The sequence below is a fragment of the Lissotriton helveticus genome, chromosome 4_1, assembly GCF_964261635.1.
Source record: "Lissotriton helveticus chromosome 4_1, aLisHel1.1, whole genome shotgun sequence".
Taxonomy (NCBI): domain Eukaryota; kingdom Metazoa; phylum Chordata; class Amphibia; order Caudata; family Salamandridae; genus Lissotriton; species Lissotriton helveticus.
In genome coordinates this window covers 1,068,704,123-1,068,716,588 of record NC_136063.1, presented here as the reverse complement: position 1 = coordinate 1,068,716,588, position 12,466 = coordinate 1,068,704,123, and the positions used below count along the sequence as shown (strand labels likewise).

General features: G+C 44.7%; 1 protein-coding gene across 1 annotated transcript in view; it reads right to left on the bottom strand.

Annotated features, from left to right (window-relative positions):
• Positions 1-12,466, bottom strand: part of DNAH5 (dynein axonemal heavy chain 5) — a 5,174,212-nt gene that overhangs the window by 3,934,122 nt on the left and 1,227,624 nt on the right. The gene's annotated exons all lie outside the window — the stretch shown is intronic.

Here is a 12,466-nt window from a genome sequence, read left to right as displayed (position 1 = left end):
AAAGATGGGTACATGCAAGCCATACTATTCGTGTGCCTGAACCTGAAAATCCAAACGAGGAAAGTGAAAGCACAACTGATTCTGACTCTGAAGGTGAACCAGAGAGAAGTCCAGATACTGAAGATCGACAGGAACGTCGACATCTGGAAGTATCAGAAGCAAGTTCTGCATCTGAAGGAGAAGAAGAAATTGTTGAAATACCGAATTCTGAAGATCGAGAATTGGTAAAGACTGACACCAGTAAGGACACTGAGCAAAGTAAAGGTAAAACTGGTGATCAAGAGAATCCTGAAGAACAGTCTGAAAGCTCTGAAAGCAGGAACAAAAATCCTGACACTGGAAAAGAGGAAGTAACTCACGATAAGGATGAGATTCCAAGTACCAGCTATGGAAATGTTCCTAACAGAGTGAAAGAACTGTCAAAGGAGAAAACTGATTCTGAAAAAGAAAAAGACATTATAAAGTTTGTCATAAATAAAACTGTCGAAGAGACTGAAAGTGAAACTGACGATAGTGAAGATGAAACTCCATTGAGGAAGAGTTCAATAAAGAGGGCTTGGAGAGTGGAACATAACACCACGGAGCCTAAGGCAAAAAGAGTTTGTAAAGGAGATAATTGGCCTAAAGGAAATGATGGACTGAGATTTGAACTGGTTAACAAAGAAAGAAAACAAGAAGATCAAGTAAATTAAATAACCAGTCAGAAGGAGTCGTTGGGAAAAAGAATAGAAGTTGTCCAAAGGCCAAAAAGAGTGAGAAGACCAAATCAGAAGTACAAATCACCTGAATGGACATATATAGTATTACCTCAGATTGAAGAAGTAAACAGTAGTCAAGAGAATCTGAACTGGCCAAAGACAAATCGGAAAAGTGAGTAAAGAACTGAATCACAGAAAGAAGTGATAATCGATCAAAGAGATAAAGTAAAGGTAAAACCTGAAATCCTTATAAAAAAAAGGGCATTGTAAGTGAATAGTAAAAGCTTGTAGGTGACACAAGGTCAAAACAAATTTGTTAAAAAAACTTGCTGTGTACACAAAAAAAAATGTCTACTAATGATCATAAAACGGAATGTTCTATATTTAGAAAATGGTGTCGATCATGTTTGATATGTACAGGATTAGTAATACTGATATGGATAATTTTAGCTATTGTCATTCCTTTCAGGATAACTTAGTGAAGTTGAAACATAATGTGAGTTCAGGTGAACAAAATGTGGAATAAAAGTCTAATAAGCAGCAGGTATATAGACCAGAAATACATCAGGATAGTTCTATTAGTGATTTCACGAAGAATACATTTTCAAGATTGTTATCTGAGTATGTTAGGATCATGGATGCTAGTGACTGCTATGTATGTGCAAAATTACCTGCATCTGTTTCCGAAGGGGTGACATATCACCACCTTCTACTAACATATGGTGTCACATGTAGTGTGATTGCAAGCCTGTTTTATAAAACAGGGAAGTTGGAATATTATTACTCAAGTTCAGATGATGTATTTGCTAAATTAAAGATAGTGGATGCTATGAATAAGATAAAGCCTGCTAAATTATTTGGTGAATTGTTTTTAGAAATAGATTAATTGAGCCACGAGTATGCTTTTTAAAAATAATTTGACATGCAAAATGAGAGTTGAAGAGAAAGCATTTCTAGATATGGTGGAAGAGAGAAGAATTGCTTATAAACGTAAAGAAAAAGTAAAGCATGAGAAATCCAAATATTGGACATTTGATGACGAAAATCTTGATGAAAGAAATGTGAATGTAGCTATAAATATAGACACTCCATTGTTAGGGAAATTCTGTATTAGGAGAGACAACACTGTGTATGACAATTATTTTGTGTGAGCAAGTCAATGTAAAGACACCTATAGAATCATAGGGGGTTGGGGATTTAAAGGGGTAAAAAATCCAGTCTTTCCTGGCATATACTTTATATGCGGCAACAAAGCTTATTATAGATTTTCCAGACCATTGGTATGGGACTTGCTATGTGGGTTTTGTCTTTCCAAAAATCTTTCATGTAGATAGAGGTACTAATGGCATACGTGAGATAGGTAAACCTTTAAGTCATAGAAAATGAGAGAGTGTTATAGAAGTAATAGGTGATGTTTTTGGAGCACTGATACCAGCAGTGGGAATATCTTTTAATGCAAATCGAATTCGAAGATTGTCAATGATAGTAGATCATTTGTCAACAGACACAGCCGGTGGATTTTTAATGGTAAACACCGAGATGACTGCTATGAGAACTATGGTAATGCAAAATCGTCTTGCCCTTGACATAATATTAGCAAAAGAAGGAGGAGTTTGTGGAATTTTGAAGGTACAGCACTGTTGTACCTATATTCCAGACAAAAGTCAAAATATAGAAAAACATATTACAAACATTACAGAGTTGCATAGAGAAATTGAACCACTGGAGGTTGATGGTGTTCTTGAACGACTTGGGAAAAGTTTTTCAGCAGTTAAACATTGGTTTCAAGAAATAGGTAGTTCTATTATAGGTAAGATACTAATTCCAGTAACAGTCATAGTATTAGTATTTCTAATGTTAGGATTATGTTGCATATATAGAAAAAGAAGGACTGCAAGAAAGTTAATAAAGAATGCAATTCAAGAAAAGCAAGATAAGGAAAGAGAAAACTGTGATATAGAAATGGAAGAATTTCGAGAAAAAGTCTTTAAAGAAACTAGAGAAGAAGATACTAGAGTGTAAACAGTACTAATCTGAAGAACTTGAAACATGTTTAGATAAAATTTTCAAAATGTTGGGAGATATTTGGTGATAAAATCACCAAAGGAGGGAGTTGATGAAGCAAGGTGGAGAAACAAAATGTTGTGTACCCCTTGTGAAATTACACTTCCATAAAAATAACTTGAACTAATGGAATGATGTGTGAAAATAACCAACCGAGAATAAAAATTGCACCTACACAAGTACACGTGGGAAAATAATTTTGCTTATGTTGCAATCATAGTTAACTAATCATGTGATTTTGTCATGTCCTGAACTAACGCAAAGCTTCAAAATAAGTAAAAGCAGCAAAAATGTGCTTTTTGTACATGTATTTGTGGCAGAAATCGAAGGAAAAGTGAGTATAAAATTGCCTAAATGTCGTTTATTTGCTAGGTAATAATTAACAGGGAAACCCTAGTATGGGGGGAGGTAAACAAAAGGGCTGTAGTTCCATATTTAACATGTATTTGTGTTTGTTTCTATGATAGTTCCCATTTTTGCTCGTGAAGGCCTACCAGAAAAATGTAGTCACTCGATTACTGTGGCCATAAAAGAAATACGCATGCGCGAATAAAGCCGAGAATGAATGCGAGCTGACTGTGCCTGAACAGCGAGGTTCAAGGCCACCATGTCCCGAGAATACAGATGACTGCCAACAACTGTGGATGTCACTATTGTAAAACGTGGGAATATGTTTGGATATAGCAATTTGAGAATGTGACTAGGCGGGACATTTCCTTAAACAAAGGACCCATTAAGTTTTAGCTGACACAACGGAAGGCGAATACTTGGATGCTAAGGTGTTTTATGGCTTTTAATGTAATTTCCATTGAAATCAATGGAAACTCCATGACGAGTTACCCTTGTCATTAGCATTCAAGTGGTTAAAAAGATGAGGGTATGCTCATCTACCCCAAATTGTCGAATCAGGATTCGAGTTTAAGCTGTTAGTTACTTTTGTAGATAGATTAAGTTAGTGAAAAAGGTATGAAAAGTGCTGATTTTACTGGAGAAAAAACTCCTCTTCAATTTCCTCCAGAGATGCTGTCGGAATGCTGATTTTTCCTGAGATGTAAGACTTAGAATAATTTTCTATTATTCTTTGAATGAGGTCTGTGCTTTAGATGAGGTTATTAGTCAGTGAAGTTAGGAGAAAATTAATTTTGGGAACTATCTGTCTCTTGCTAATACTTGCATTTCTGAAATTAAAATAAAATGTCTATTTCTGAATTTCTGAAATAAATGAAAATAACTATTTGAAATAAAATTCTTATTCCTTTAATGTTGTTTCAAATAAAGAAATAAATAAAGTGAATAAACTTTTAGACATGCTAAACTTTGCTTTAATAAAAATTTGATAAATGGAGAATTAAGCTGGTCTTGTATTTTCCTACGCCTAATTTTTTACTAGCAGATTCGTTGACCCTAATGGTGGCATGTCTAAATAAATGTTTTGTTAATGAAACCTTGGTAAGCTCATTTAAACTGCAGGTGTAAATAGAATAAATATCCAGTTTTAGTTTAGACACCCCACTATGATACAGCAGCTCTCCTTTGAATCTCACTGATCCATGAAGTAGGATTCAAGTGTTTTGTGAGTGACTCGCGGTGTTATGGGCCCCACTGACGAGTAGATGTATGATTTTGTACTTCAGGGAAAGGTGACATGGTTTTAGAAATTATTTCCGGAGTAGCGCTGCATCAAGGGCACACCACAGTACTGGCTGGTCATGTTGTTAGTACTTGACAAGCGCAGAGTTATGGCTGACAGTAAAAGACCCAGTGCCCTGATTTTACTAGACTTATCAGCAGCATTCGATACTGTCAGCCATGCTCAATTACTGGACAGACTCACCATCCTGGGCATCCGCGGCTTAGCACACCAATGGCTTGAATCCTTTTTATCAGGTCGGTCCTAAAGAATTCAGTTGGGTGAACTGGTATCAGACAAGGGTATGCTTAGTTGTGGAGTACCTCAAGGCTCGGCCCTGTCCCACACTCCTTTTTAATGTCTATCTGCAACCACTGATAGCAGCTCTAGCCAACATGGACACTAGAATCTTCAACTACGCGGATGATTCCCAACTCCTCCTCACCATCGATAACACCCCTCATGCTCAGGACCATGCACAAAATGTCCTTAGATTTGCAGTGAGTTGGATGACAGCAAACTCACTGAAAATCAACCTGGACAAAACGGAGGTCCTGGTTATGCCCACAATAAACTCCCCTTGGAATGACCATTTCTGGCCCCAAGAGCTAGGCCCCACTCCCCAACCCATGCCGGTTGTGAAGAGTCTTGGTATAAAAGTAGATTCCGGGGGGCGTGGCCAAGATGGCGGTGTGAGAAGACATTCCGATTCGGACCTCCCGCCGACGGCCTACAATATCATCGGCTTTCTGGCCATTAGAGCAGCAGTCGGGACCCGCAAATCAAGCTAGGTGTCACGGAGGTGGCTAGGCTTCCAGTGGAGTCCGAAAAACCACCCGGAGAGCTTCCTGGAGCGGGCAGAGACTAACGACCCGGAGACTCGGTGGGCCCAGGGAAAGTGAGCCAGGTTAGCGAACAGATAGAGAGCGCCACCTCGCCGTCTAAGGACCCCACGAGAACTGCCCCGCAGCCCGAGACTACTGGATCGGTAAGCAGCAGACCGGGAATACGGGACGGGTGAGTAGAGGCCGGGGCGCTCACCCGCAACGGAGAGGCAGAGACGTGGCGACCCAGCGGTGCCGCCATTTTGCACACGGCGGACGCGGGTGAACCGGCCCGGAGTAGCCCGGCAGCAGCAGAGGCCGCACGACAATCTGACGTGCCACCGGGGCGACCCAGAGAAGTGGCGTGACCCTTCCCCACCGGCCCGGGACGACCTCCCAGAGGGCTGTTAGGGAGGCGACTGGACAGCAACACAAGGAGCGATCGCCGGCCCGCCATCTTGCAGCGGCCCGGAGTACGCCTAGAGGACCTGGTGAGAGAGCGGAGGGAGGTGCCCGACAGAGAGTGGAGTCTACCAGGAGACCAACGGTCCCAGAGGTGGCAGAGTTCAAGGTGAGGAGGCGAGACGCAACCGGCGGGGAGGACAGTTCGAGGGTCTGGAAGATGCTGGGAGATCCACGCGGCACATAGTTAAGGAGCGACTGCTGGGCATCTACACAACAAGGCAGGTGCCAGAAGGCAAGCAGCCGACGGAGAGGAGAGTACCATAGGAGGGAAAGCCAGCGGCAACAGGGCCTGCTCACGGGAACCCCAAGACTAGCAGGCAGTTACAGGCAGAGCGGCGCGACCTGGGGGTCGGAGGGGAGAGCAGCCCTAAACGGCGGACCGATATGCACTGACTCACGAGCAGGGCTGAGAGCTACTGAGCTGTGGGGCACGCCTGAGCACCCTGACCCTTCACTACAGAAAACGAAGCCAGTGATAAGAGGGTCTTACAGCCTGATTCATGTAGGCAATAGCGCTCGCAAAAGGGCCAGATTCTGAGAATCTGGCCCTTTACGAGTGCGATTTTTGCATTTGGTATTCACAATCCCAAATGCAAAAATCGCTATTTAAGAATTCGCATATTTGCGAGGAATGGCATTTAAGGAATCTCTAATAGAGATTCCTCAAATGCTATTCATGACACATCAAGAAATTGCGATTTTGCACTTTTGGGGCCTCTATTTACCGAGAGGTCAGACCTGTCGGTAAATAGCAAAAACTCAGAAAAATGCTTTTAAAAGCATTTTTCTAAGTTGCATGTTGCACACACACATGTCCTTTGGACATGTGTGTGCGCAACACCTGTCCAAATGTGCATTTTAGGGGTGCTACAGGGCGTCCTTTGGACACCCCTGGCACCCTTAAAATCGCTATCTTATTTGCGAGTAGCAAATTGCTACTCGCAAATAAGGGATACTCCCCATTCATTCCTATGGGCCTCTTGGCCCATAGGAATGAATGGGGAGTTTTTGCGAGTAGCAAATTGCTACTCGCAAATAAAGAACATGTAGGAATCGCTATTTTATTAGCAATTCCTACATGAATGCCGTTTTGCGTGTCCTCAATAGCGAGTCGCTATGATTCGCTATTAGGGCCACGCAAAACGGCATGTACATGAATCAGGCTGTTACTGCCTATACCCAGGGCCGGACAGCACATCTGATAGGAGTCCTACATGCCATGTCCGGAGCTAGAGCGCATAAAGGTAAAACAGTAAAAGACTTGTTTGCAAAAGCCCAGGTGACCCCACCGTCTAAAGACATGGCGGTAGTGTTAAAGCAAGCACCACGGACGGCACAGAAACCATAACAAAAGCTTTCATAGAATCATTGTTTTCTGCATTGAGGGACGATATCCACACTCTCAAAAAAGAATTTACGGAGGAAGTCAAGGAGATACGCAGAGAGGTTGATGGAATAGGGGAGCGGGTAATGACGTTGGAGACCAAGACGGACGGGCAAGTCACGGACATCGAGGCCCTGCAGCAAGAAATACTGAGATTACACGATCAACAGGTAGACCTTCAGTCCCACATGGAGGATTTGGAGAACAGATCGCGCCACCATAACGTACGGATACAGGGAGTGACACTGGCGGACGATACCAAAGACTTGTGTGACTTTACCAGAGAACTCTTCAATCATATATTGGGTCGCCCTCAAGGATCAGAGCTACGACTGGACCGAGCACATAGAGTGGGACCCCCGAGAGGGGTGTCGGCTCCCTGCAAGACATCCTAGTGTGTGTGCAAGACTTTCGAACGAAGCAGGACATTCTTCAGAAAGCCAGACAGTTGCATCCCATATGTTTCAGGAACCAAACGCCGGTGTTGTTTCAAGACCTGTCGGCGCTTACACTGCAAAAGAGGCGATCCTTCAGGCCCGTCACAGCCCACCTCCAACAGCTCCGCATCCCTTACAGCTGGGGACATCCCTTCCACATCGTATTTAAGCTGGACAACAAGCTGAATCAGATTCGATCCTTGAGTAAAGCCTGTCGACTATTAGAGATAGACCCGCCTGAAGAAGACGATGACCCGCCGACCAGCACCGGGGGGAAAGCAACCCTGGGTCCTCGGTGGCGTCAGCAAGGAAGGAGACGACGCATCAGGAAACCCCCAGCGTCCGAGATCGCGGATGGCCAACGGGCCGCGGTCGACGCGGTTGCATCAGACTTGACATCGACCCACCCCAGCTGACTGTCACGACCTTGCCGCTCTTCGTAGCAGGTTGTCCGCTTTATATGCTGGCCTGTCGGCGGGAGAGAAGAAGATCTCAAATTGACTGTTTTACCCCGAAGGAAGACATTCCTGATCACCCCGGAGGGTGGTGGACTTTCAATTTTTGGATTGTTGAGTTTCTGGGGGAAAGGGGGAGGGCAGGGGGGGGAGTTTTGGGGGTGATGGGGGGTTTGGGGGAAAGAGAGGAGGGAGGGGGGAGTTTTTGAGGGAGTTGGGGAAGGGGGACGGAAGGGTGTCCAGTGCTCAGTATTCAACTTCAGCTCCCAGATTCTACACACGCGCAGGGCTGTGGGTTCCCCCCTTGTCCTGCAAACACTCGCACCTATGACATGCCCCGCCAGGCCTCGGACACTGGCATGACCGAATCCCTTGCAGGCTATGCTTCCCACCACCCTTAAGATCTTGACCCTCAATGTGAGGGATCTTAACAATCCTGTCAAACGGCGAGCGATTTTATCCTGCCTAGAAAACACGCAAGCGGACATATGTTTATTGCAGGAGACTCACTTATTGGCAAGGGATTGCCATCGGCTGCGCTCTCGTAAATTTCCTGCGCAGTTCTTCTCTTCTAGCCCCACTGAGACAGCTGTAGTAGCGATTTTGGTGGCACGCCACTTCAAGGGGGAGGTCTTACATAAAAGCGCAGAACTTAGTGGGAGACTGCTTGCATACCGCTTCGCCTTGGGAGGCATCACGTTCACTGTCGGGTCCCTTTACGCTCCACAGTTTCTGAACTCGGCCATCACGGAAGCCACAGCCACGCCAGACAGACACATTATCCTAGGGGGCGATCTAAACCTAGTCTTTGATAATATCCTAGATAGGTCAGGCCAACGCACTCACCAGGTAGGGGCGCTCTCCACTTGTATCATTCATCGACTGAGGGACCTAGACCTCCACGATCTCTGGCGTAGAAGCCACCCTCAGGACACAGAATACTCCTACTATTCTAATGCACACAAAACATACGCAAAACTAGATCACTTTTTCGCCTCAGGCCCGGTGTGCACTTTAACGACCTCAACAGAGATAGGAGTAATTTCCCTCTCAGACCATGTACCAGTCACTACCACGCTCACTTTGCCACCTACATCATACCCCCCTAGAGTATGGCACCTGAGAGACACGCTATTGCATAGAGGGGATGTGGTGAAACATTCAAGACGCAACCAAAGACTACCTTTCCCACAATGCTAGTTCTGACACAACCCTTGCAACGCAGTGGGCAACTCTGAAGGCGGTCCTCCGTGGGGAATTTATAGCCCTTTCCTCCGCCAAAAACAGGGACAGACAGCGTAAACGCGACGAACTCACGCAGCGCGTCCATGAACTGGAGCAAATGCACCAGAGGGCAGAGGCCCCAAGAATTTGGAAGCAACTCAAGGCCATGCGACACCAGTTATCGGCCTTAGACATGGATCGAGCGGAATTTGCGGCCTTGAGGCTGCGGCATGCCTATTATATCGGAGGCGACAGGTGTGGCCGCCTGCTGGCTAACAGGTTGCGAGTAGCACGCCAACAGCAAAAGGTCAAAGAGATTGCCCGATCCGACGGGATCTGTGTCTCGGAGAATGCCAAGATTGCGGACGCCTTACGTGATTTTTATGCCACCCTCTACGCGGCCAACCCGCCGAACGGCCCAGAGGCTATTGCCTTTCTAGATTCGGTCTCGCTCCCTCTTTATCTGAGCCTCAAGCGGATTATCTTGAGAGAGAAATTCGCGTGGAAGAGGTAATTGCCGCTATCTCTAGGCTCAAACTGGGGAAGGCACCGGGGCCATCTTTTATAAGAAATTTGGCGCTACGCTCGCCCCGATCCTCACCCGCCTATTTAACACGTTTGCCAAACCCGGAACAATACCGCCTGACCTCCTACGAGCTTCAATAACGGTCATTCCCAAACCCGGGAAAGACAGGACTAGATGTGGGGCCTATCGGCCGATATCGTTGTTAAATGTGGATCTCAAACTGTATACGGGGATCCTAGCAGCCCGATTAGCCCCCCACTTATCGGCCTCATAGACCCAGACCAGGCAGGCTTTATCCCCGAACGCCAGACGGTAGATAATACGAAACGCATCATCCACCTGATAGAAAAAGCTACCCGAGTGCAGGGAGAGGGACTGATGCTGGCAGTAGACACCGAAAAGGCATTTGACCGAGTCCATTGGCCCTATCTAGAACTGGTTATGGCAAAGGTAGGGATTGGGGAGAAATTCCGCAACCTCATCTTTAACTGTTACATGTCCCCCACTGCAGTAGTCCGGGTGAATGGATATAGCGCGGCCGGTTTTACCATTGAGAGGGGCACGAGGCAAGGGTGCCCACTCTCGCCCCTTTTATTTGCCCTGTATATGGAGCCACTTGCCCAGAGAATACGTCAAAACCAGGCAGCCACAGGGATAAAGTTTGGCGGCTTCACACATACCATCAGTCTCTATGCAGACGACATACTGATCTCGTTAGAAAACCCACGAACCGCCCTACCAGCCTGAATAGCGGAGCTAGATGCTTTCGCCAAAGTGGCTGGGTTCAAAATGAACACAGACAAGTCGATAGCCTTAGACTTATCGCTGTCTTCCCCCACACAAGTTTATTTACAGGGCCTCTTTCCGATTCAGTGGGCATCGCGCACGGTTCCGTATCTGGGGATCCAATTGGCCCCCTCACTCACCACCATGGCAGTGGCTAACTACTAAGCATGAGCAGTAATTCCGTTCCACTCACGAATTATGCGAACTTTTGTTAAATCCACATTCTGTAAAACACTCGGATTTTTGACTAAAAAATCCGTTTGCGTAGCAGAATCAGTTTTTAAACTGCATCCACAAATGCTTTGATAAATCAACTTTACATGCTTAAACGCATATAATCAATGCATAAAAATGAACTATGGAAATGATAAACATCAGACAATGAGAGAGGTGATGATTTTGGGGTCCCCTCTAACCTAGGGGGAGGACCAAGCAGATGCCTTGAGCACAAAGAGCATATGGTCTTCCATAGACAACATTTCACAAATTGCAGTAGTACAAATGTAATTTATGCGATTTTTTGTCCTTGTGATCTTATATACGTAGGGCAAACTGCACAAAAGGCCCGCCTCTGTATTGGACAACATAAGATCCGAATCCGGTGCAAGACACCCAATGCACCTCTTGTGGACCACTTCGCTGCGAAGAATCATAGCGAAACAGAATTCAAATGGACACTTATTGATGCAGTCAAAAGCCCCCCAAGAGGAGGAGTCATGAGTACCCTACTCAATAAAGAAGAATTGAAATGGATCCTGAGAACCAAAAGTATTCATACTGGCCTGAAACGTACTGAGGACTGGACCTCTTTACTGTGAAATCTGTGGATTCAAAAATTCCTAGATGGTATCTCCTGATATATATTAGTGGTTCCCTTATCTGACTCCTTCACAGCTCTTAGTTGTGCTGTCAGTGTGTAACATATGGAGGGTACTCAATGTTGTACTGCTACAACCAGTAATCATGTTTTCTGACTATACCACTGGAAAATGGCACACTCGCTAAATTATTTGACCCAATTGCTAGCAACTGTTTCCTGGTCTTGTGTATATTTGTTCTCACCAGAATTAGTGCTAATATGATTTACCTGAATTGTTGCTTGCGTGTGGTTACCCGTTTGTAACATAAGTAATAACCATATATTAATTCAACAATGTTTTAATTTATAGGAACTGTTTCGTAGGATTGCACAATGGTATCCTTATAAGGCATGATGACTATGTTTTATATGTTGAAGTTATTTCCCCAAAATGGCAACTGTTTTTGGATTGATTTGTTGTCACAGTCCTTTTGACTTTTAATTAAATACTATGGCTGTATATACACTAGAATTACCACTTTTGTAACTTGCATAATGAAACTGGGTTCTTTTGATTATTAAATTTCCATTAATCACAGCACCCTTCTAATTAAAATGAGGGCATCAGCAATAAGCGTGATTGGCAGTTGAAATGATTGAAACAGCTGGATACTAACATAGTTGCCGATTGTGATTGGGACATACACTTTACCATTTATTATGTACCAAAAAAGAATTCTTCTACCATCTTTATGATCCTTAGTGGGGCATTAATTAACTTTTCGGTATAATTTACTCCCTTTTAAAATGGCGGCTGCATTCGCTACAGAATTAATGCTATACCGACGCTCACATGACCACGATCACGTGACATCGTTTCAGGGCTCCTTATCGAGCAGGTTTGTCCCGCATTTACACTATCGAGCACTGACTCGGGCGCCGTACCCATCACCGCATTGACCGGTGGATCTTTTGAGCAATTGCTCACACGGCACACCAGACTCCCGATTCTCGGAGCTGTTTTGCATAATTGCCGGTAAGACGCCTTTCACTGCAACCTAACATTGATAGATGCCCAGTCCACTCTTTGTGGACTCCACCTTGTTTTGAACCTTTTGTGAAGTGCACTTATTTAGAAGTCCTTTTCCTGTTTTCAGGATTCAATCTAACAGCC